Here is a 26,898-nt window from a genome sequence, read left to right as displayed (position 1 = left end):
AAACAATCACATAAAAACTACTTTAAAAACCAACCAAAAAATGTAGTAAATAGATAGAAACAATAAAGAGAAAGAGTTTGGTAAAGCCTTGATTAATTTTTTTTTGGTTTCTTTTTTATGTACTTGAAACTATCATCATCTGAATGTATTTGTATGTATTTTTAAAAAAGATATACGGATATAGGGGAAGAGGAAGGAGGGGAAGAAATAAACAAATACATCTTTAAAAAGATTGTCAAACAAATATTTTTTAAAAGACTAAGAAATTTAAAAACAATGAAACAGATAATATGTGTGAATCACACGGTAAGTGGTAAAGGATCTGCTTTTGTTATATAAAACTAATCCTTACATAGGTTGCATAAAAAGCCGAGGGGATTTGCAATCATCTAATGACCTACTGTATGCTGACACTATCACAACTATAATTTTAGAACCCTCATAATTTATATTATGTAGTTTTTGTAAAAATGTCCAGGGAATTGTTCTTACACATATAAGCCAAATTTGGGGAGTAACAATGAGTCTCTCTCTGAGCTGAAGGATGAGGGCCCTTAAACTTGGAGTTGGCAGTGGCCCCTGCACACCTGCTGTCTCTCCTGTTGGCTAGCTCACGGCGCAGTCTGCAAACACAGCAGACTGCAGCCTGGCAATATCGTTTTCTGCTCTAGTAAGGAACACACCTGCACATACGCACACACACGGAGTCCCCAGACACCTGGGGCTATCAGAGACCATCATATTGCCCAGTCCCTGTGTTCAGGGAGATGTGGGAATACAGAGAAACACAGGACCTCAGTCACGACCAGTTCAGTTTTCAATCCAGGGTTTGCACGTTGCTCTGATTGAACCTTTGATTTGAACCTTTAAGTTTTGACCATTTGGGACATGGCTCCCTTTCACTTTCTCCCAAGCAGTGTACCTCTTACCTCAAAGCACATCTTTAAATGTATCTTTTTAATCTTATCTTAGGCAACACACATTTGCTTCCGTGAATCACCAGATGACGTGCACAGGTTAATTTCATCTACACTGATGTGAGTGCTAATGCACAAGGAGCAATACCAAAGCAGGTCTGGTGTGTTCATCAAGTATTTCTAAACTTCCCTGATTTTAATTCTTGTTACTACAGTATTTAGACACACTGCTATCTTAAAGACCTTTTTTCATGTAATACATGCATGATGCAATGTGAAGAAAACGATCACTGAAAGGAAAACTATTTTCCCAAATTATGACTTGCATCTACAATAATGAGATGCTATTAAAACATACTTTTAAAAAAATCTCTAAGCTGATGTAGTGCTTAGAATTTTGCAATTTCCCATTGCTCTGCTATTTTCCTATTCTGTATGCACAGCACAGATTCCTGCCAAGCCTATTACAGTGAACAAACAATGTCCTCTCTGTCAGAACAGAGAATGAATAGTATCACAAAATTCTCCTCTAACGTACAGCCTACATTCCCCCAACCTCGACCCCTTCAGAAGAAAATGACCAGGATGAGGAATGAGGAGGAAAGCATGACTCTCTCCTCTTTCTTGCCAATCTGAAATTGCCTTCTAGAAACTACAGGCTAAGTAGTGTCAACTATATAGTATCAACTTCTCAACAGACAAAGTTGACAAGTATATTTTCTTTTAAATTGGATCATATATTTTTGCATTTCTCTCTGTGTGGGTGCACACATGTCTTTAAAAGGAAGGGAGGAAGGAGGCATTTTTTCAGGTAAAATTTCAGCAGGCATTTCATCAGATAAAATGAAACAGCTTTTAGCTACAGACTGAGCAGCAACAGGGAAACTTCATAGAAATGACACAGCAATTTGTGTTAAAATATTGGCAGCTGATTCATGAATGCCAAAGCTGACTGCGAATTCAGCTGCTTCTGTTAAGCCTTCATTTCCACTAAGCTCATGATTCATAAAGAAAGCACCTACAGTTACTCCTCAGAAATGTATAGTATGATGCTGACAGATTTCCCTGTGCGTGTTCTCTCTCTCTCTCATTCACACAGCCCCCTCCCCACAAAAAGCATTACGGATATGATTTTACCAAACAAAAACTTCATGAAGCATTTCTCACAAACCAACAAAAGGCTTACTTAGTAGGCATTTTCATAGAACACGGACTTTCTTAAAATCTTCCATACTTATCTTAGCTGCTATAAAATTTAATTCAGGTTTTCCCTTCTTGTGACATGAATACAGCATATATTTTATTGTAACCTCTAAAGGAAATTACCCAATTTTTTTCCTTATAAAGGTTAAAGTGCTATTTTTATAATTGAACCACACTGGCTTTTGTTTTCATGAGTATTTGTAACACGAAGAAAAAAGTCCAGCTTCCCCTTTTCTCCCTTTTTCCCACACATTTTTAGTACAGCTCAGTGAGCGCCCAGATTCTGACAGCATTCTCCTGGTAACACATTTAGAAGAGGCTGCAGGATAGCCCAACAGCTCTGCTTTCTTCTCTCTCTCCCTCTCCCTCTTTCTCTCGTATCACTCTAGGTCTGTATTAGACTAAACAATGAAACCTTTGTGCCGTACCATGGCAATTCAAAAAATTCTAATGCTGTGGCCCCTTATTAGTACAATGGTAATATTTACCCTGGAGAAATGTTTGTCCAAAAAAGTATTCCAAATTCTGGCAATGTATTCCCTTTGCAATGTGGTGGTGAGAGTTCTCTCTTCTTTCTTGGCCTATAATCAAAGAGAAAGAAAGTTAGAAAAAAAAGACAGATGGATATAGACTGTGAAAGATATTTATCCAGTTCAATGTAAAAATGCTAGTGTATTTATGCCAAACCTCGAGCCTTATATTTCTTCCTGAACAAAGCAAATTGCAAAGTAGAGGCAAAACTGCAAATAGCAGTGAATAAAAAATTTTTGCTAAAACGACATCTAAGTCAGTGTCTGATCAAATCAAATACAAATCAATTTATTGGCTCTTTCCATATTCTTCTTGGTTTATACCAAATAAATCTCTGTGTTATTGTAGTGATGTTAAAATTCAAATAACTTATCTGAATTTGGAATAAAACAAGTGATTTGTCTGAAATGAGCATTTATGGTTTTTGGTAAGGTGACTGTGGTTCAGTTCTGCAAATTTCTTATTACAAGGAGATTTTGTGCAGTGTGAAGAGTGTGACCTGAATGACACGCAGATCTAATCCCAGGTCAGCCCTTCACACATTCTGCTGTTGAAATGGGGAAGATGCGCAGAAATGGCGAGACTACAGGGATGACCTCCCTCGCCCGGGCTCCTGATCTGTTGGCGCCCCAATCCCATCTGCGGTCCTGCTCTACTACTGGTGCCCAGCCCTTCCTCCAGCTAGAGGAAGCCTCTAGCTTCCTCTCTAGTTCTCTTCCCAGCCTAGAATAAGTATCTCCTGTACTGAACATTTACTTTACATAAGACACCATGACAGGTACAGTGTGAGAGGGAGGGGGAAGACGGATGGAGTGAATGAATGAATGATCGTGTTTACATTCGAAGGAGAATATCCTGGCTGTTGACTAAGATTCAGAACCTCTCAGTTATTTTAACTGACTGAGACACAATTCCTGATTTTCAGTATAACAAACTGAGTAGAACACGAACCTTCTAGATTTGCATCTACTGACATTCTTTTGTTAGGACCACATCTTATCATCTTAGACTGCGTGTTGCTTTCTTCCACAGCAGAATCGGCAGAATATTTATATTATCTTGCGGTATATCCATTGTTTCCCTGACAGTTATCAAGTGAGAAATGCTGCCTTTTGTTTGTCACTGCATTCAGCTACATTATTATTTTCTTTTAATAAGTCTAAAAAGATTAGAATAAGACACACAATGGTGGGCTGTCTTCCTCTAACCTGACTCCAGTTCTTTCCACTGTCAATCATGCAAACTAGGAGGACCGGGCTTCACTGGGTGCAGAGATTTACAGACAACTGAGTTCTCAAGCCAGCGTTTCACTCTTTCATTAGATTTCAAAGCAAACCTCCTTCTGAACCCCTGCCATAAAGGTATATTTAGATGTGGATTCCCACTGTAAACCTCTCCACTTCTCCGTGTCATCATGGTTGATCCCAAAGAACTCTCCTGAATTACAAATACCAGCAAAATTTGATTATCTAAATCAAATTGCTGCAGTAAAAAAAATAATGAAAAGAATAAACATTTTTCTTAAACGCCAAATCCTATTAATGTATACTAGAAATATGTTTGGATGTGCTCTATTACTAGATATGAGTAAAGAGCCTGATTTGAAAATTGGATACACGATTTGACAGTTAATTTAATAAGAGTGGTACATAGTTTTATATTTTCAGAATATACATTTCATGAATTAAAAGTATTCCAATGAAGCAAAGTAATCAAGACAATGTGGTACTGTCATAAGGACAGACATATAGATCAACAGGTTGAACTTTAACACCCAGAAATAAACCTATATTTATACTCCTTCAATTATACGGTAAATTGATTTTTTTGACAAGGGTGCCAAGGCTAGTTAATGGGGAAAGAAAGGAAATTTTCAACAAATGGTTCTGGGACTAGAGAGCTATATACAAAAGGATGAAGTTAGATCTTTGACTCAGACTATATAAAAAAGTTAACTGAAATGGATCAAATACCTAAATGTAAGAGCTAACACTACAAAACTCTTAGAAGAAAACATAGGACTAAATCTTCATGAGCTCAGATTTGACAGTAGTACTTTAGATATGATACCAAGAGCACAAGCAACAAAAGAAAAAATAAACTGAACTTTATCAAAATAAAAATATCTGTCCTTTAAAGGACACTATCAAGAGAGTCAAAAGACAACACAAAGAATGGGGAAAAATATGTGTAAATTGTATCTAAAATATATAATGAACTCTTATAACTCAATGATAAAAAGATATATAAACCAACCCAAAACAGGCAAAGGATGTGAATAGACATTTCTCCAAAAAGATATGTAAATGGCCAATAAGCACATGAAAAAATCAACATCATTAGTCATCAAGGATGTGCAAATCAAACCACAATGAGATATCACTTCACACCCACTAGGATGACGATAATAAAAATGTCTAAGACAATAACAAGTGTTCATGAGGAAGTAGAGAAATCAGAACCCTCATACCCTGCTGATAGGAATAAAAGTGATGCAGCCACTTTGAAAGAGTCTGGAAGTTCCTCAAAATATTCAACATAGAGTTACCAGTTAACCCAGCAATTCTACTCCTAGGTATGTATCAAGAGAAATGAAAACGTATGTCCACTCAAAAACTTGTAAATAGATGTTCATAGAAGTAACATTCATAAAAGCCAAAGAGTGGAAACAACCCAAATGTTCCTCAGCTAGTGAATGGATAAACAAAATGTGGTATATCCATACAAAAGAATATTTTTCAGCCATAAAATGGAATAAAATACTAATACATGTTACAACATGGCTGAACCTTCAAAACATCCTAAATGAAAGAAGCCAGTCACAAAAAACCCCACATATTGTATGATCCCATTTATAAGAAATGTCCAAAATGGGCAAATACATAGGGACAAAAAGTAGATTTGTGGTTGTTTAGGGATGAGGAAAAAGGAGTGATGAAAATGGGTCTAAAATTGATGGTTGCACAACTATGTAAATATACTAAAGATCATTAAATTGTATACTTTAAATGGGTGAATTGTACGCTATGTGGATTGCATCTAAATAAAGCTCTTACCAAAAACAATATTCCAAGGGAAGGGATGTGGCATGCACACACACATAAAATTATAACATCAGTCATTCTCCAAATCAATCTTAAAGAAATATGGCAAACCCAAGTGTAATTTTAATCAAAATCCCTGGAATTGCTGCACTAAACAGACCTCCCAGCTCCACTGCAAACTATCACATCCCAACTGAGGCAACCTGAGTATAATTCTGCATGCACCAAATGCTCCTTCAGGTCCCCTTTCACCTTCCTATCTCTAAGTGTGGACAGCGGTGAATCACTGCAAACAGTTATCGACCAGATCGAACAGAAACCTTGAGCTTTCAACACTGATTTCTTTTTCTACTGAATGGCAGTTTCAGACTTCTGAAACCAGCACTCTAGTCAAGTATGACCACTCTCCCCACCTGCATATACTAAGTCAGTGGAATGCCAACCTCAGCACTGTTTCTTCTATACCAATTTCACTGACAGCTTTCAGGAGGAGTGATTTCAGGTTCGTAACACTGATGATGACATTCATAAGAAGGTCCAAACAGGTGAACTCCAGGAGTTCATGATGCCAAATTAACCCGAAGGCTTGTTCTGGCTAAAGCCACTTGGAGGAACTGAAAGAGAGTTCAATTTCTGGGACACTGGGACCCTGAGGGCTCAGATATGCACCTGACAGATGGCCTGGGCCAAGTCCCCGCTGGCTGGCATTGCAGAGGAGAGGTCTAAGGAGAACTGGGAGTGTTTGCTCAAGGCTATGCCCTAAGAGCTTCCTCTGGGGAAGTAAGGGTGATGTCGAGAGTGTACTTCCCTGCTACCTGGGTAGATAATCACAGGGATTTGGTAGAATAGACTTGAGCAATCCTATTCCAAATTCATGTTTGACTTTTAAAAACTATACCTGGAGGCAAGATATCTACTCAGTATGAGACTAGAATCATGAAGCTCAATTACAGATTCTCAAATTGAAAAGAAACTTAAAAGATCATCTATAAATCAACCCCACTTGATACGTGAATCCCTTCTACAATGTCCATGACATCCAGTCTATAGTTGCACTGTCAAAAGGACTTGATTAAACAGAACAGTTCAAAGTACTGTGCACTGAATGCATCACAGTGCCTAGAATACAGTAATCACTCAATATTTGTTCACTGATTGAATTAATTTTACAGAATCAGAGCAGACTCATGATATTGCTATAATAAAGCTGCTTTCACTCACAGTTCCTGAAGATGGAGAATAGAGTAGGATTACAGGTCGGACATGACTGGCATATCGCCACAGCAGTATTTCACACATGCGAATGCCATCCAAGCCAATACTATCCATTATTCATGTTGCAATGGAAACAAACCAATAAACAAAACTTAGACCTGCTAATCTAGCTGTGCTGGCTTCCCTTCCATAATGAAGGGCTTCCTCCAGCCCAAGGAATCCTTTTCTGTCTCTGGGAAGTGCTATTAAACTTGAGCTAGGAGTAAGGAAAGTTCTTCTGTATTCCACTGGCTTAGTGGCTTCAACCTAGTTTGAGTCTTGGTTCTAACTTCTAGGGCCATGCAGAACAAGTCCAATAGTTCTCCTACATGGCAATCCTTCAAATGCTTGAAGAAACCCATCTAAAGAAGTTCCTCTTCCCCCGGTCTGTAGCATCTGCTTCTCTATTTGAAAGAACAGAGTTTTAAGTACCACCTGCCATAACTCAAAGAAACACAAAGACTGTAAGGAGAAGACAGCAGGGCCCTGGCCAGGTCTGCTCACAAGAGTAGAGTAGGCTGAGAGCCTGCTCCAGCTACAAAGCCCAACCTAGGAGGGCAGGCCAGCAACCAAGCACATCATCCAATGGACAAGATATCCTGGATCTGATGTAGGAAACAGTCCTTATCTGCGTTTTCATGGTGTGATGGGGGAAATTTTCAGGCCCAGCTATCATAAGGAGGCAAAGTTATTAGTAGAGAGTAACAGGCTAGTGAAGTCAGGTAGTCTATTACCACCCTGGAGGTCTAGTCACAGCAACAGAATCAGGCCAGTGGGCAGTGACTCAGGGTAAGAGCCACAATTCTCAAGAAGACCACCTGGCAAGACCAAGATAGACCATGGTACCCAAAGTAGATATTCAGTCCCAGACACCTGTATACACACCAACAGAAAGAGCTGCAACTTGTAAGATTCAGGAGTGAGTTATTCCCGGGATGTCATTCCTGGGATGCCAGACACATCTGGATGGCAATGAAGGCCACTGGAATGCAATGGCAATGACCCCAGTGGTCAGCACTGGGAAATACCATCTCAGCATGGGAGATTCAAGTTCAGCAAACAGATACAGCCAGGACTGAGCAAGACCCTACTGTGGGCAAGGCACACAGAGAGTATGATTAGTGATATGCTCCACTGGACTGTGGGGTAGGCTTTGACATCCTAAGTATTTCCTGCGTTAGCCAGAACAAATTCAGATTTGGGGAGGGCATGATGATGCATGGAAGAGGAATGAATTGTGAGAAAACAGGGAGGCAGAAGGAGACATACTGGAGCCTGCACTTTCGTTTCCTGGATGTTCTCTTCTAAAAGATCAGCTCAAAAGCAATTCTCCAGATGAAGTTGCACTTCATCAGTAAAGATCAGAAAGGGACTCTCTCTTCTGTTGGCCATATGCTATACTTTATTCAGAAAGCTGAAGATCACAGAAGCTTTGTTATCTGCCACATTACACTGTTGATGTATATGCATGTTATACTTCACTAAAACGAAATCTAAATTTCTCACGTCATCTCTCCTTGAAGTCCTTTTGCAATTTAGTTGGGGGTGTGGGATGATTGCATTTATCCCTGTGCTGTTTCTGCTTCTTAGATGTTGGTCACTGTGTTAAATGTCAAGATGTTCCTGAATTCTGTTTCCATCATTTGTTACATTTGCCATCTCTCCCAACTTTGGGCCAGCATTTACAGAGTTTTACTCAAGTGAGGCCTAATGTTGACTAGGCAGGATTAGCTTAAAATATCAAAAACCTCTCTCCAGGAAGACAGCAATTTATTAATCAGTTCCCTCTGGATATACCTACCAAACCAGTTATTAATCCAGCTAATTATTCACACCTCCTATTTGTCCAAGTGATAAATGTTAGCAATTTGATATACTTTCAGTAAAAAAAAAAAAAAAAGAAATCCATACACTAATGCATGCCATTTCTCATTAATCCACCTGAATTCCTTGATGGGTTTAATAAATTATCAATATAATAGAGATCAACCTCAAAGCACAGACTTTTCCTTTCATTAAAATTTCAATATTGAGTCCTTCAAAATAATCATGCAAGAAAACTATATTAAATATGCTCAATGGTACAGCAATTAAAGAAGTAGCAAGAGACAGCATATACGGGCTCTGATGCACTGTGCAATATTGCAAAAGCATAAGTAACAATGCTTCCGCCTTCCTCATCCTAGGATTCTGGTTTTCCTGGGCTGCTCTTCTCTGGAGCCTTGCTAAGCTCCTGCATGTTTTCTGGCCGTTTTTCATTGCTGGTTCTCCCAGCTGTGCCTCTCCTCTCTTCCACCCCCCAGCTGCTTTGGCTCACACTTTCAGCCTTCCTGGTATTTACTGTGTTAACAGTTCTAGTCTTCATGCCATCTGATGTCTCCCGCTTCATTTTTCACACACTCGAACAGCTGAAATCCCTGATGTATGCAAAGCAACAGTCCATTAAGAGAAGAGCGTTTTCTGGTTTTGCTTTTCTGTACTGAGGACAGAAAAATGGAAGAGGCAAGAAAGGAGAGTTCACAGAGGTACCCAAGAAAGGTCACTAGGAAGATAAGCTGAAGGCCAAAAAAAAAAAAAAAAAAAAAAAAATCAGATTTCTTTAGGCATCAAAAAGATTGTATGGCACTGGAAAAATAGTGACTTTTGAAAATCCTCTTCAATGGTGTGATTTAATGAAAATTCTGTAATCTCCTTTCCAAGGAGAACATATTTTTTTTGAATTCTAGACAGGGGATGATAAAAATCCTTAAACATGTATCCTTATACTATCTGTAATATACAGACCCAGGTAAAATAGATACTGTTATAATACATATATTGAGTTATTAACAAATGACATCTTCTTAGCAAAAACCTTCTATTTAAGTATGCTACCTTAAAAGAGGCTTAAAATGACATGATGTAGTATAAGGCTTATCTCTAAGCATGCATCCCAAGAGTGGCTTGGATATCAATTTCTTGCAGCTTCAATATTAGCAGAGAGATAATCAAAATGACCAAAGTGTTCAAGAGGAAAATAAATCTTTCTCGTTGGCAAAGAATAGTTTATAATACACAAATCTGATGTATTTAAGGGAAGTTCTACAGCATGCCTCTCAGACATCTGAACATAAAGCAAGATTAGCTTCAGAGCTTAAGTGTTGCTTTAGTGAGCAGAAAATATATAAATTGCCTCCTTTCATTACTAGCTTATAAATTGGTAGTAAAAGAAATATTTAAAGACATTCTCCTTTACACAATGTAAGTAAACATGAGATAATAACCAGGGAAACCAAAGAGGATATTCTTTCATTTATTTTCTTTATTCAGTTGTCAATGGTATGTCCTTGCTAATGAATAAAAAGCACAAAAAGCAAGTATCATGCTGGTCCCTTCCATGCTGCACATTTGGGACACTTCCTCTTGCACTGGGACTTTAGCTGTCATCAACAGAGCCTGCAGCTTTGGCATGTCTTTGCCTCCCTGCATATGCCCCATCCTGCCTCTGCCTCATGATGGCACCTAACTGGGTAGCCACCTGGAACACTCCTGTGTCTATCACTGAGCCTCAGATCTGCCGCAGACATTTCCTGATCAGAAATAGCTTCTGTTTTATCTAATCTTGGGATCACTCAAAAGGTTGTAGAGTTGGAGGGTTGCTGGCTGGGCTTTCCCAGCAGAAGTTGTGTGAACAGGTGTGTACGCAGGGAGGGGGCATGCAAGGAAGACTTCCCCTTCCCCAGGAAGCTGAGGAAGGTGTGGGGTTAGTAACTAGCCTGAAGCCTGCCCAGGTATACCTTTGAGATCCCCCAGATTCAGGGAAATGCGCTGTTAGAAGTCTCAGCCACGGAGTAATTTCAGGATAGAAAGGGCCCTCCCTCCATTCTCGGGGTTCTGCAGAACTGGCAGTGCTGTTCGTGTTGACCTGAGGCAAAGGCTCTGCCCGAGGCGGGGGCGGGCCACAGAAGAAGATGCATTTAAGCTCTGGTCCTTTGCCTGGCAGCTTGCCACATTTTGAAAGATTGTTGCGAGTGAAACGTCTGAGTTTCAGAGGGGTACATATGGCTGCATGTGAATGGCGGGTGCGGTAGGTTGGCATTTTATAACGGACCATATGGGATAAAGTAATTTCATAGTGTACCCCTTTGCTTCCTTGCACTCTCTGTGTATGTCTACAGAGACTGTATATCTACATCCAGCGTCCCCTCTCTGTATGTGTATAGGGAGAATATCTATCTACATAATGAGAGAGCACACACACATTTGGCCACCTCAATCTTAGACTGTCCACACTGCCTGCAGACGCTGCGCCAGAGCTGTGCCAGAGCTGTGCCACGGACACCATGTGACCACTCTCTCATGACCTAGGGCTGGGCTTATGAGACGCTGTCATATGTATGACATTCTGATCATTTCTCTAATGGAAAATAACTACTAGTTCATCTAAGTGGAACTTTAGAGAAATTCCGAAATAGTAAGATATAATGCTGAGTATCACAGGCAAAGTTCGGATTTATTGGAAGGGAAATAATGCATGAACTAATGTATGCTTATGCACCCTAATGAGAGTCTCACAATACTATTAATAAGCGTGAATGTTAGTTACATTGTGATTGGTAAAACAGGGTGTGTTCAGCAGAACTAAAGGTATCATGATGGACTCCAGTCTGAGTCCATCTTTGCAGGGTGGCCATGCTTAAAATATCGTACTCTGTGTGTTTGAGAGCACTCGCCTGTGTGCTACCTTTCTGAGCCTGTTTGGGTTGATTTGCGTACTCCCAAATTCATAGCTTTAAGTTTTAACCCCCCCACCACAGAATGCGACCTTATGTGGAAATAGGCTCATCACAGATACATTGTAATTAGTTAAGACGAGCTCATAGTAGAGTAGGTCAGGCCCTGACCCAGTATGATTGGTGCCCTTATAGAAAGAGGAAATTTGGACACAGAGACATGCACATAGGGAGAATCCCATGTGAAAACTGACATTATGCTGCCATGAGCCAAGGAACCACAGGCAGCTAGGAGAGAAGCCTGGAACAGAGTCTTGCCTAGAGCGTTTGGAGGGAGCATGGCCCTGCCAACACCTGGATCTCAGACTTCTCGTCTCCAAAACTTTGAGACAAGCCGTTTCTGTTGTTCAAGCCACTCGGTTTATGGTGCTTTGTGATGGAAGCCCGAGGAAACTAACACAGAGCCAGTGCATGAACAAACGGTCAAGTTTCCTAATATTCCAGTCTTGATTTAAAGACACAGAGGTTAGGGTAAGAAAGGCAGCGCTCATTCCTTTATACATCCCATATCAAGAAGGTTTACACATCAACCCAGATGCTATAGTGGAGTTGTTTCTTAATTATATAAATGCAAATGAACACTGAAATAACAGGCAGTTTCACATAATTTCACTACACAATTTCAAAGACAGAATCTGTCTTTTTAAACCCTGTTCTCAGTAACAGCTTGAAAGACGAATGACCAAAAACCACATGCAGCATAATTAATGAGAACACTTCCAACAACTTTTTTAATTGCGAGGAAATTTTTTAAAGGACTCCACAAGAATTTGTACTGACCAAAATTCCCAGGGAACTTTTTTGCTTTACTGGGACATATTATATTAAGATTGATATGTTAGATCACTTATTTTCTTTGAGTCCCCTCTTGGTTAATTCATGCTGTGCCTTGTCTTTGAAAAGTCACTCAAAAATCACACTTAGGATTCTGCCTTGGTTCTGTTTACATTTTCTCAGCCCTTATTGTATAATGATGCTTTTGTTCTACTGTTCAGCACTTGTGCATATTTCAGAGTTATATTAATACATGTTTAGAGTTAAAAGCAAACTCCACAATATTTTGGCTCAACCTCTATTTCAGCAATAAGGAAACTGAGGCCCAGCTGTGATCACACTGCTATTTAGGGACTGAGCCATGAATACAACCCAGGCCACTTTTCATTACCTTCAGCTCTATGGTGGCAGCTTAATCATTTAATATATGCTACCGGGGCTTGTTCACCTTAATCAAATGATTTGGCTGTAGGACTGGTGCTTTTTAAACAAAACAAAACAAAACAAAAACCCTCATCTAAAGATTTTCCTGCCGGGCACATCATGATCAGGGACACCAAAATGCTTGTTTAAACGTGGAATATTTGTGGTATAGCTACATTTCTATAAGAACAGACTAGCAACTGATCATACATGACTGTTCTTTAGTACATTGTTATTTTTTAAGTCTCTTCAATTTATTGATTTTCATCAACCCGACTGTTTGTAGAATTAATTGGTATTATCTATAACTCAAGCTTTATTTTATTAGTTGTTTTGATGCCCAGACTAAGAGCATTTTAAGGAAGACGTGAAATCCGGACTCTCCTACTGTGGCCCTCTGGTTGGCTGTCTGTGATGAGCCCATCTAATTGATCAAGGAAGGGTAGAGGAGGAAAGGAAAGGAGAAAGAAAAAACAGGTTTGAAAGATATTCAACTCCCTGGGACAAAGATACAATTTCTATTACAGTTGGTAAAAATCACTGGACAAGAAATCAAAAAATGCTCCAGAGGGTAACATGGTTACGTCATAGCATGTAAAACTGAAACAGCAGTTTCCGCAATTAATTGGCCAAAAGGGATAAAACTGGTGTCACCCACAAGACTAGAAAGAAGAAACAAAACCCCCCTTGAACCTAATCGTGAGAGCCAGGAGCGAGAAATACACGGGCAGCTTCCTCGCTGCAGAATTACAATTTTTTTTTTGGTCTGCCATCAACAGGTGTTGCCATGGTAACTATTGTCATTAAAGAAGTCGCAGAGGTAAGAAAATCTATACAAGATAGAGGGAAAAAATAAAAAAGGTGTGTTGTAGCAAAACCAACCTTAGACTTAACAGAATGAGCGACCAGAGACTCGCCTGGCTATTTACCAGATCTTTATGTTATCTGAAAGGGATGCTGCAAAGAGAGAGGGTGTCGGCCTAGGACCATGATCCCTGTAAATCCAAGGCCAGGGAACTATCAGTGGAGGGCTGTTGTGGCCCTCAATTTGTCTTAGGTACTACTTTATGTTCCTACTCCCTTCTGTACATTGTAGCTCTTTGATGACTCTGGGGGGGGAAGAGCTGCAGTTGTGCCATGTTATGTCTGGAAACTTCTAGAAGGTGAACAAATCAGTGAACGATTTCCATACTGTACTTGCAGGTACTATATTTAGTAATTTCTCTGCTTTCTTCCTTCAGATAGAGGAATTAGGAATTGCATGCTATGAATTAGTGAAATAATTAATAGCTACTCCTTATGAACAAGTATAGCCAATATTTCTAGGCCAGGCACCAGGAAATACCTCAGAGCTTGGCTAAGATCAAAATCTCATTTCTGTGGTCTTCCCTCCATTGCTTATGGCTTATGAAACTATAGATTTAGTATCACGAATGAGGAAATAATTACTATTTCTGAAATTTAATTCTGCATTTTTATTTTGTAAGCCATTGTTGGTAGCCTCAAAAAAAAGGCACTATCTCTTTATTTACCAAGCTTGTTGTTGTTCAAATGAGTACACTACTTTATAAGTCAACAACATGGATTAATTTACTTTCCTAACTTCTGTAATTCTTCAAAGTTAAGATAGCTGACAGAACAAGATTTTGGAAAATAAAGTCTGAAAGGTTTAGCCTGAGAGACAAATCCATGGAGTTCCAAGTATATTCTGCCAAGGCCAGGCAGGCATCAGAGTGTCATAGAAAAGACAGCGCAAGGGTCACGAGACATGGTACTTGCCAATTTCTGGGACTGGTGTCCCATTCCATAAAGAGATGGAGGATCACCTCCCTCAAAGGCTGGGTGTAAGGCTCAAATGAGACAATGTGTGTGAAAGCGTTCTGTTCATCAACTGTAAGACACCAGGCATATAAAAGCTGATGTTGGAAATGCTATTGTCACTTGTTTTTCAAGCTGTCATGTTAATATTACCCGATTCACATTTTTGATGATAAAATAAGTAGGCCATGAACATTTTCACATGATGATTTTGGCAGAAAATCCTTTTTTTCTTTAAAATTTGGAGGTACTTAACTGATTTGGACGTCATTTCCTTGTATGAGGTCCCTTCCTTTTAACTTTTTGTTTTCAGGTTAGATTTGTATCAAAGGGGTGGGCAGATGTGCGTGGGTGTACCTGTGTGTGTAAAAGAGGATGAAGGAAGGTCAAACAGAAGGGAAAACAGAGAGAACAAGGGAACGGTTAACGCAGAGAAGGGTAAGGAGTTTTCTCTCCCATTTCACAGATACATCTCTGTCCCTGATTTTGTTACTTTATTTGCAATCTGTACATCACTAGGGCTAAGTCCTTGGTGGTCTTCTCAGTAGGAGAAATTCTAGGGATGATACTAATTTCTGCAACGACTCTCATCTCCTGGCACTGTTTCTCCATTCTCATGCTGATGGGCTCTGCTAATCGTAGTTTAAGTTGCATAAATTCCTCTGATTCTCAAACTAAAACTCCTAGATCTATTCTACACAAGATACATACCTTCTGTCTTTTTTGTTTGTTTTATATTTTACAAACAGTTCCCTTTAAAATATTGCCCTTTTGCTTCTGAGTCTGAATTCATGGCCCTCTCCCCCCAATCCCTTCTACCTCCCTCCCACTTTCTCTTCTCTATCACCTGCTGTTCACCACATTGAGCTGTTGGCAAAGGTCATGGGTTCTCCCTCGTTACAGTAAATTTCTGGTTTTACTATAATACATGCTTGGTGGAAAAGTTTACAGAATACAGAGGATATACAGTATTTATTTTTTTTAAAGAAAGCTTCTTTTCACCATCTTGTCCCAATCCCATTCCCTTCCCTACAGGTAAGCACTGTTAGAGTTGAGTACAACACTTCAAAATGGCCTGGAAAGATAGAAAAATATAAAGGCATTTTTTTTTTCTTTCTTTATTACATGTATGGTACCCTATACTAGTCATGGTTCAACAGTTTTATTGTATTCATTTACTTATCTTAGAGAACTTTCCAAGTCAGTACCTATAAAATTATCTCATTTTAATAACTACAGAGCATTCAATGAATGGCATGGACATACTATATTTGGGCAGTTCCATGCCAGTGGATACCTGGATTATTTTTGGTTTTCCTCAATTACAAAAAACATTGCAATGATTACTCTTGCATGTGTAACTGAGCACATGAGTGAGTATATTGATATTGACAGGATAGATTCCTAGACGTGGAATTGTTGGGTCAAAGGATTTGTGCATTTTTCATTTCATTCTCCTTCTCCTTGCTGACCTAAAACCAAGGTTTTATTAATACACAGCATGCAACTGTAAAAGCAAATATAATCCTTGGTTCTGTGGGGTTTCACCCAATCAGATTCATTTCTTTTAATACCTTCTAGGAATTCTTGAGTATCCTGTCGCTGATGGTATTTTCCCCTGATTTTCCAATTCTGCTGTGGATTTGAGGATTTCTTTTTCTCTCTTCTCCTTTTTAAATTTGAAGAATTTGGTGAATGAAGGATAAAGTAATAGCCCATATTCTTGGTCAGCCATACAAGACCCACGAGACCTCTTGCCTGCACAGGGCCAATAGGTTCCTAACTATTCCTCTGTATCCACCCTCCTCACAGCTGTCTGACTTTCTAAAGTGCAAATATTAACACTCGACTCCCCTGCAGTGACACCCAAATGCCTGGTGGCTATTACGGGTTGAATTTTGTCCCTTAAATAAATGTTGAAGTCCTAATCCTCAGTATCTGAGAATGTGACTTCATTTGGAAATAGGGTCTTTGTAGAAGTAAGTTAAAATAGGGTCACTAGAGGAGGGCCTGAATCCAATATGACTGGTGTCCTTATAAAAGCAGGAAGTTTGGATGCAGAGACAGTATGTCTAGAAGGCAGATGGTGTGCAGAGACACAGGGAGAACGCCATGTGAACACAGAGGCAGAGACTGGAATTTTGGAATGTCTGAGGCTGCCCGAAGCTGCAAGGGGCAAGGAAGGATCCTTCTCCTACAGGCTTCAGAGGGAACACAGCCCTGCCAATAACTCGATTTTGGAATTCTAGCCTCCAGATCTACGAGACGATAAATTTTTATGTCCTAAGCCACCAAGTTTGCTGTACTTTGTTACAGCGGCCACAGGAAACTGATACAGTGGGTCAAGTGCAACCTCTCAGGCATCCCCCATAGCACCTTCCACACACTGGCTTTAGGCCCTCTTCCTCACGACCTTTCCTACAAACACCCTGCTGCCCTCTCTGCTCCTTTCCAAAGGCTCTGGGATGCCTCCTGTCTCTGAGCATTTGAACACACTGGTCCCTCTACCTAGATGTGCTTCTCCCATTCCCTAAGGATTACTAATTTTCAAGTTGTTATTCTTTTTGATGAGATTAATTCTTCTAATCAGTCGTATTTAGAAACTCTAGACTTTGCCATCAGATACTGAGAATTCCAACAGCTCCAACCATTGAAGGTACATGTTCGGATAAAGCTGCACTGTGACGTTGACCTCTGATGCCCACTGACTGCTTCGTTCATGTAAGAGTGGTTCACTAGAGACAGAAAGACTGGTGCTTGCTAGGGCTGGGGGCCAGCGGGAAACGGGAAAATTGCAGATACGGTGACAGCTAAGGAGTGGGCTTTCCTTTTGGGGTTATCAGAACGTTCTAAGTTTGACTATGGTGATGGCTGCACAACTCTGAATATACTGAAAGCCATTGAACTGGACACTTTAAATGGGTGAATTGTATGGCATGTGAATGGTATCTTGACACAGTTTTTTTTTTTTTTAGAAGGATGGTTCATTAAATCCAGCCCAATCCACAAGGATCACTGTTAACACATTGACTGCCATGTAAGTTGTATTTAACTTGGGCTAGTTTTGAGCCTGGGGCCTCATGCTCATGAAGCAAAACCCTGCAGTTGGTTCATGAAAATCTTACTAGTTGAAGTTCTTATTGTTACAATTAATATTGGCAATTTAATTCTAAAAACGTGGATTATTGCATACAACTCATGCACAGAAAATAATAAAGAATAACAGATTAGAAAGGATCGTTTTGTTTCAATAAAATACCATGGCCCCAGGGAAAAAATTTTTTTTCCTAGCGTGGCAATGTGTTAAAATAAGTCAACTCTTTTGTAAACAAACATTCACATGGATAAACTAAAATAAACCCTCTGCATTAATTAAAAAAAAAGGGAAAGAAACCACCACAGCCTGTAATGTTTACAGCAGCCTAAAGAAAACTTGACAGACACAGATATTTCATGTCAGACCCATTTTACTCTGATAATTGCCCCATTGTAGCAGCATAACTAGACCTGAGAACTTCCCCTTTGTCTTACAATATATTGATTCTATCTTGTTTTCCTCTTGGATCTTTAGAGAGACTCTTAGTTCAATAAATATTACAGCTGGGAAGGAATTAAGACATTCATTTGGTTCCAAAGATCTCATTGTACAGGTTATAAAATGATAGTCCAAGAAGGGAACCCTAAAAACCTAGCAAGCTTTTGGCATTGGAGAGTATATCTCTTTTTTTTTTTAAAGACAGAGTCTCGCTCTGTTGCCCAGGCTAGAGTGAGTGCCATGGCGTCAGCCTAGCTCACAGCAACCTCAAACTCCTGGGCTCAAGCAATCCTAGTGCCTCAGTCTCCTGAGTAGCTGGGACTACAGGCATGCGCCACTGTGCCCGGCTAATTTTTTTTTTTTAAATATATTTTATTAGTTGGCCAGATAATTTCTTTCTATTTTTAGTAGAGACAGGGTCTCGCTCTTGCTCAGGCTGGTCTCGAACTCCTGACCTCGAGCGATCCACCCGCCTCGGCCTCCCAGAGTGCTAGGATTACAGGCGTGAGCCACAGCACCCGGCCTAGGATATCTCTTAATTGTGAATCCAATGACCTCTGTGCAAGGTGGGAGCATCTGTCAGTGTGTCAGGCAAAGGAACACAACATCTCTAATGCTTTGCCAACTGTGTCGTAAGCCTTCCAAATAAATGAGGCAATGAATGACACTGCAGGCTTCCTGGTGCTTATCGATATACTGTTCTGTATTTACCACCTACCATGTGAATGCTTGTCACATCTCCCCAGTGAAATTCCAAGCTCCTTGATGACAAGGAAGGCAGCTGACATGTATTTCTTTCCCCTCCTCTTACCACCATTCCATATTCAAAGCATTCAGCAAAGAGTTCACAATTGTTTTATGGGGACATAGTAGACCTATGTTAGAGTTTCATTATATTAAGGGAGTTTTTTTCTTTTTCATAAAATTGTTTTTGGGTGAACATGATTCAATGCATGGAATAAGAAAATCTATGTAATCAACCATCCCAGAATTGATTGTTATCACTTTTTGAAGCCCCATTTCTAAGGTCTTTATTTTTGGAGAAATGTCTACGATAATCACTTACACATAGACAGAAGTCTTTAAAATCAATAGCTTCTTCTATCTGGGCATGACCTGGTGAGTAGGATTCCACTGGGTCCACCCAGATTGACACATACTACACTCTTTCGAAAACTATCTCAGAACTAAATCTCTTTTGTAGGTAGTTTTTAACCTAATCACAAACAAGATTTTTATCACAGAAAGGGACGGGATATTTTTTCTCTGCAACATGTCCTTACGTAGGTCATATACTCAAAAAATTACAGGCTCTTTGCTATTGAAATCTGATGATTAGTCACGGAGTTCAATATATAATTGGAAAGCCTATAGTTAAATGTAATTAGCCAAGATAAATTATAGAGAGGGACCATGCAAATATATTGAAAACAGTCTCAGAGTTCATTGTGCTAAGATACAATAAAGAGAAAAGTAAACTTCTCTTACGTGCATTCACAAAGAAACCCTCAAATGTGCCACTTCTGAGAGTTCCTTGGGTAAGGAGGTAGTTCCCTAGTTCCTGCGGTCAGGACCTCCCAGCCCTCTGTAACCCGATGCACCAGCCCTGGCTCCTTTCCAACACAAACTCCATCCTGGCCTGCCTTTTGTGGACAGCACTCAAGCCTGCAATATTCCTCCCCCTTCTCCCCTGACCACTTAGCTTGAAGTCCTGATCATCCTTCTAAGTAAGGCTTTCTCTTTTCCTCCTGCCCAATTCATTTGACATCAAATATTATATTACCTGTGCTATTTTGGAGATGAATTCTTTTCCCCACACATTTCCAGCATATAACACTTCTGTTTCTTTCCATGGCTTCACTAACTCCATGGGGCGTCGGGGAAGTGGAGTGATTTAAGTAAAGAGTGATTTGGGGAAGCAAACCATGGGCTCAGCTCCTCCCTTCTCTCTGCAGCTGCCCTCCAGGAATATGCATTCTTCTCTGATCCTCCAGGCCATAATTTGAGCTGATCCTTCTGGCCCACAGAGTGGCCTGCGCTTAATTCTGAGGTTACATATTGGTAGAACAAATAAACCCTGCCCTACAACCTGGCCTTCACTAGTAATAAAGGTGACATTTGAACCTTACCTGCTAATGATTCTATCCTATCTCCTAATATTTTTCAGAACTTGGCAAAGTCACAGGGGTGTCATTATTGCAGTTTTCATCAAAGACTCGAGCATCACTTGTATATATAAGTATACATATATTGATTGGATGGCTCTAAAAAAGTGATGTGAGAGTGTGTCCTATCTCCCTGCCTGGACAGAGATTTGGGTCATGTCTCATCAGTTTTTACAGCCCAGTGCTCCATCACAACATACAATGTACAGTGCAAATAAATACAAGTAGGCTCACTAATATATCATTTAACTAAGCATATACAAAGATTAAAAATAAAACAAAATTTAGACTATAACACTTGTGATTCCCACTAATGGTTATGACTTTATTAATGCATTTTTAGTGTTATTTAGCAGTGTTAGCATAAAATTGATATACATAGAGTGAGTATAAAATTAATATATGCTACACACTGTGATCCTGCAGAGTAAATCCAATTGCACTCTGAGCAAGAAGAGAGAATAAAAGATAAGGCATATGCTGATTTTCTTCATCAAAATCCATAAGATCTCACTTCAACAAAGCCCTGTCATTAACTTTACAGCATATCTAAGAGTGAATTTTATGTGATCTATGTCCTAAGCAGAGATGGCGATCCATCATAAGCCCAGTGTTTGTTTACCTACATCTTAAACCTTTATATTATATGCTACGTTATCCTTTGCTGACGCCTGTTCACATGTACATAAAAAGATATTACTGTACAATGTTAAGAAATAATGATTTAGTTGTCTAAGTACATGTGTTTTTGAATGTCCTCCCATGAAAAAGCAAAAGTAAGTTAAGTACATAAAGGAATACAAGAAATACAATTATGTCTAAATACAGTTTCAAAAAATGTTATAAGTCAAACAATTTACAATAAATTACTAATGCTTACTCACTTTTATTGTCAGCACATGTAGCTTTTTTTTGCTTATTTACTGAATGCTAACCAGATGCTAACACTAACACATGGTACTAACAAGCAGGATGTAGCATCACAACAACACTAGTATAATTCCTTATACTGTAAAATCACTGACCAGTCTTCAAAGATGTGTCACACATTTTTCCTTTCATGCTCACAGTCTTCCATTAAAATGACAGAGCAAACATTGTCATATACCCTATGTGAAGGGGGAAACTGAGGCTCAGAGGCCAGTGATATTCCTGAGGACTCGCAAGGCTGGTACTCTAGTCCAGATGGCTGACTCCTAATGATTAATCATTCATTTAGAGATTCAATAAATAATTATTGAGCATTTACTGTGTAACAAACCCCATGCTGGGACTGGGGATAGAGAAGTTCCCTACTCTCCTGGTCTCTTCCCCTGGCCACCCCATTTGACACGGGACCAGTCATCAACATGTATATGGCACGTTCAATGTAGTATTTGAATTTTATATATGGATAAAAACAAAAACAAGTTTGTGAATATTTTCCCTATAAAAACAAAACTAGGGAAAACTGCCTTACAACTAACACAGCTTAATCATTTACTTTAGAACGTAAGCACGTTTCATCGTCACTCCTCAATGCTCAAAATAAAAATGATAGTGTTTCAATTATAATTGAGACTCTAAATTAAAAATATCCTTTGACATTTTGCAATGAAGCATTTAATCCTCTATCAAATGAATGAGAATTTAATCACATAGATTAGTCTACCTCATTCATATACTAAAATGTCAAAATTTATTTAATGAAACAAACTTAGATTTAATTTAAACATTCAGAGGAAGAGCAATGACACTGTTGCTGGAGCAGACCCTCTCTGAAGTTCAGTTTTGAGTGTCATGCCTCTAAAATCATACAGTCGTGAGGTCCTAGTACCAAGACACAGGTCTCAAGCCACGATTTTAATATGAGGCTGCCCCTTCATAAGAGCAGCTCTCATAAAGTGCAATAAACTATGGAAGAAAGAAGGCCACAGCTTAGTCCTGCAGTGAAAAGGAAGGGTACCTACGGTGCTTTCTATCTACATTTGTCCATAAGTTAATTCATGAGTAGTAAGTTCTTTTGGATTTAAAGTATTTGGATTCCTTCCAGACAGGAAAACAGACAGACATAAGCAAACCCAGCAAGGCAATGCAAGATGAAAAGTAGGTGCTTAAATCCATCAGCCAGTGAGTCAACTGCACAATCATATATCCTCAGACTCCTGTAGATAAGCTGGTGGAACCCAGTCGAACATGTGCTCATTACAAAGGAAACACAAATCCCCTACCCCACACTTCCCAGAGTCATCAATCTTCTGGAAATGAAAAAAATAGAAAAGATTGCCAAAGTGAATTTTAGCTTCCTGACTTTATATTTGTCTATATGTCTTACAATTTACTCTTTTTGAGATAAAGGGTGTGTGTGTGTGGGGGGTGTGTGTATGTGTGTACATACAAATATTTTAAAGCCTCTCAATGAAATGAATGCAGTATTATTTCTGTGCTGGTCTAGAGGGTGTGATGCCCAAGACAGGCCTCATCCACAGTGCCCCAAGGCTCTGCTCTCTTACGTAAAATGAGCACTACTGGATTAGCATCTCTGTTAGATGTGGTAAGAGGAAATAGAAAAATGAGAACACAAAGAAGTCCTAATTTATATAAATCACTGTCAGGTGCCCTTTAAAAACTACTTAAGATTTTTGAAATCATCAGGCCCCAAATTGCCTCATAAATTACTACAGAATGATCCATCTACTTATGCATTTCTGTATTTGTGTTGGATTAATTAGAAATCTAAATCTTCTGGTCAGTCGTTCCAGATGTTTTGGCTCATTATATATACGTAAGATTTTGACAACCCAGAAAAATAAATAAAAAAGCAGAAGAAACCTAATTTACCAAAAGATTCTAATCTAAAAATTCATCTTCAAGCCTGTCATTAGGAACAATAAACACTTTCTCATTAGAACAATGAAAAAATGAAGGTTTTTACATACTTAAGACAAACAGGTCGTAACAATTTTTGTAAAGTTTAACAACTTCATAGAGAACAGAGAAACCAACGAACATTAAACTCTATTGTACTCTGATATTTCCTTTGATCTTTAATTTTATATAAATATTTAGCAAGTTGCCATTGGCAAATATACTGTTATGTACCATTTTTAGCTATGATGTCAAAAATGCATTTGCCTGTATCAAAGCAGCCTATATGTAATCATCTGAAAGACTATAAACTATTATATATTTTTATATCCTTAGCCTCTTCATCATTGGTGAAGCAAGTAGTTTCCAGATTTTCACTTTTCAAAAAATGTCGTAAATATCTGCACAATAACTTTTGCATATTTTTCTCAATGACACCAAGTCATGACATCATATGATAGGACAACTGAAAATCCTGGTGAAGGAGCCATTTATTTATCAAGATTGAATTTACTCTTCCTTCACTCAGCTAACGGGAGCACCTGTGACGACATCAGGAAACTGAGCAGAGATGTTGTATAATTAGTGAGCACAGTGCTTCAAAATATGGTGGTGGTGGTGGAGATGATGATGATGATGATGATGATGATGATGATGATGATGATGACAGCATCAACAACCACTACCAGCACAATTTCTTAAGCATTTACCACTTGCCAGGTGCTTTGCAAACATCACACCTATTCTTTGTAATTTTTATAAAGTAGGTACTATTATTATTCCCATTTTAAACATGAAGAGGGGTTAAATGACTCATCTAAAGCTCCACAATCCCTATTATAGCCACACTTCTAATGATGTCTCTTACCTCTTTATACTGCCCCAAACTGCCTAGTTCTTATGGCTGGAACTATCGACCTGCTAAAGCCTACTCGCTAAACACCTGAAAGTGATTTTTATGTGAGACCTTGCGGGGAGACTTTGTGTGCCACCCTCTAGCTTGAGTGGGAGGTCGGCCAGTGGCACCTGTACCACCCGCAGATGGAACACTGAAATGGTAAACACAGCAGCCCCTACCACTGCAGGAGGCCAGGTGACAGGGCACTGAGACAATATTTTAGCTTAAGATCCTTAATCACGTACTTTTTTCCCTCTAAGTATTTCAGCTATTTTGCAGGCTGATGGTGGGTGGCATTGTTCTCTAAATCAGAATGTAAATCATCCTTAATTTGACAGTGATTGAGCTACATTGCTTCTTTACGTGTCTGATCAAAATATAGTTTTAAAAGTCTACAGATAATTAAAATTTCAGGAAGTATTTGAAGAAGCTTATTAATGTATTACATAATCATTAAGCACAGAAATACATTAATCTTTAAGATCACCGTGAGCACAGGGAACTATTATTCTTAGGATTATTTTGTGTGAACAAACCCCAATCCTTGTGCTACACAAAGGCTAATGTCTTTGCTCAGAGGATTAGAATTAATTTATGACCCCTGCTTTTGATTTAAATGCTATAAACATCTCTGTTGCTCTTGGAAAACAAAGGCTTCTCCTGCATAATTTTTCAGATAGAGAAACTGAAATTAAAGTACTATGAAAATATTCGCTGGATAAAACAAATGCCAAGATCAAAGATGCTAAGACACTGAGTGGTTATTTATTATCCCCACTAATCCTTTTGTATTTCAAAATTTATTTATTTTTACTATGCTGTTCATCAGTCATTATAGCTTAATTTTAAATTCATAAAAGAGAATGCAGAGTTAATAGTATCATGAGTTTTAGAATAATATTCAAATAATACTGATGAGGAAGAACACGAATTTATTATCTGAATATGTTCTTCGGATGAACAAGAAAAACCGATAATCTAATGCTACAATTTTAACTCTCCTCTCCCTGCAGCCAATGAGGTCCTGCATAAAAGACAGAGATCTAATTTTAAAATATTAATAATGAATAGTTTTAAAGTGCTACCTCAATAAATCAAATAGTCATGTTCTTTTCATTCTATTTAAATAATGAAAGTGCAAATTTTACAATATTCTGACTTTCCAGCATTCCTAAATTCTTTCTTGTGAAACAGTATCTAAAGTTGAGAAATAAACTTATCTCTCCATGGCTTACTTGATGGAAACATACAAATAGTTGTTTTTCATTGAATATATTTTACAGCAATTTCTCAGGGACTGTCCAGGACATTTCTGATCTAACTGCAGTGGTTACTTAAAAGCCCAGGTTTCTGTCTTCAAGGAGTTTACATATTCAGGACAACGAAAGGACAGGCCTTGGGAACAGATTAGGCATGAGAGTCAACAAGAGAGAAGCACCTTGGGCTTATGGTGGTACCATTAACTGGGATAGGAAACTCTGGAGGAAGCATTGATTGTACAGTGAGAAAGAAATGTATAGAGAATTCAGTTTGGTAAATGTTGAGTTTAAGGTGGATGTGAAGCATGCTGGTAGAGAAATTTGGTGGCTGGTTAAATCTAGGAATCAAGATCCTGAGAGAAAGGTTAAAAGCAGAGAGCAAGATCAGGGTATGCAAATGTTTTCAGGAAAGGGACAGAGAGTAAACATTTCAGGCTTTGTACAACTCTGCTGTTGTAGCACAAAAACAGCCATAAACAACAGCTAGAGAATGAGTGTGCTGGTGTTCTGATAAAACTTTATTTACAAAAGCAGGTGCCAGAATGTATTTAGCCTGCAGGTCATAGTTTGCCAACCCCTGAATTAGATGACAAATGAAGCCCTGGAAATGAATAAGATCACCCAGGAAGAACATATGGAAGGCAAATTTGTATGCTATGAAATTTGAAAACATGTAATTCTGAATTCAGTTCAATAAGGATATATCCCATCTTGCAATCAGACAGATGGTTCCAAAACCCTGGCTTGGGTTCATACTAACTGAGTGTGAAATGGAGCAAGTTATTTAACCTCTGAGGCTCAGGTGTCTTGACTGCAACATGAGGATAATGATGATAACAGCTAACACTGAGCACAGGGCTCACAACTATATTAATATTTAGGCTAATCCTCAGAATTAGGTACTATTATCTCTCCCTTTTATAAATGAGGATGCCGAGGCACAGGGGAGCTAAAAACATGCCTAAGTGACACAGCTGGTACGAACGTGGTGGAAGAGGTCTGATTCCAGCCCAGGCAGTCAGTTTGATACCCCTGGCTCTTAATCATACCTACACTTCAAAAGGTCATGTGAGGACTGGATGGGAGAAGGGAGGGCCTTTTATCATTTCACTTGGTGTGAAGAAAGAGCTCAATGTGGCCATTATCATTATTATAACATCAAGGGATGTTAATAGCTTAAAGATACAATGATGACTAAGCCAAAGTCACTCTCGTCCAAGACATGTGCTATCACTGAATTTCTCATATTTGATTTAAAAGGGCTCCCCTAATCAATTCTATTAGGTTACTTGTAATACCTAATACAATGTAAATACTATAAATGCTATGTAAATAGTTGTTCATTTTCAGTCTGACTTTCCCTAAGAGGGGGTGTTAGGAAAGGAAATAGTATTGGCTTTGATTACCACTTGCCTGGCACTATTTTGTTTGTTTTTCCCAAGTGTTCCTTGTAAATTT

The 26,898-nt window shown here is 38.9% G+C and overlaps 1 protein-coding gene across 4 annotated transcripts in view; it reads right to left on the bottom strand.

Annotated features, from left to right (window-relative positions):
• Positions 1-26,898, bottom strand: part of PAG1 (phosphoprotein membrane anchor with glycosphingolipid microdomains 1) — a 135,892-nt gene that overhangs the window by 50,197 nt on the left and 58,797 nt on the right. For all 4 annotated transcript variants that reach the window (XM_045561434.1, XM_045561435.1, XM_045561437.1 and 1 more), the window contains one exon: positions 2,609-2,701. The gene's annotated coding sequence lies outside the window, so the exon portion shown is untranslated. The remainder of the gene's footprint in view (positions 1-2,608; positions 2,702-26,898) is intronic.

The sequence above is a fragment of the Lemur catta genome, chromosome 9, assembly GCF_020740605.2.
Source record: "Lemur catta isolate mLemCat1 chromosome 9, mLemCat1.pri, whole genome shotgun sequence".
NCBI lineage: Eukaryota > Metazoa > Chordata > Mammalia > Primates > Lemuridae > Lemur > Lemur catta.
The sequence above is the reverse complement of the archived record's forward strand: the minus strand, read 5'-3'. Positions and strand labels throughout refer to the sequence as shown.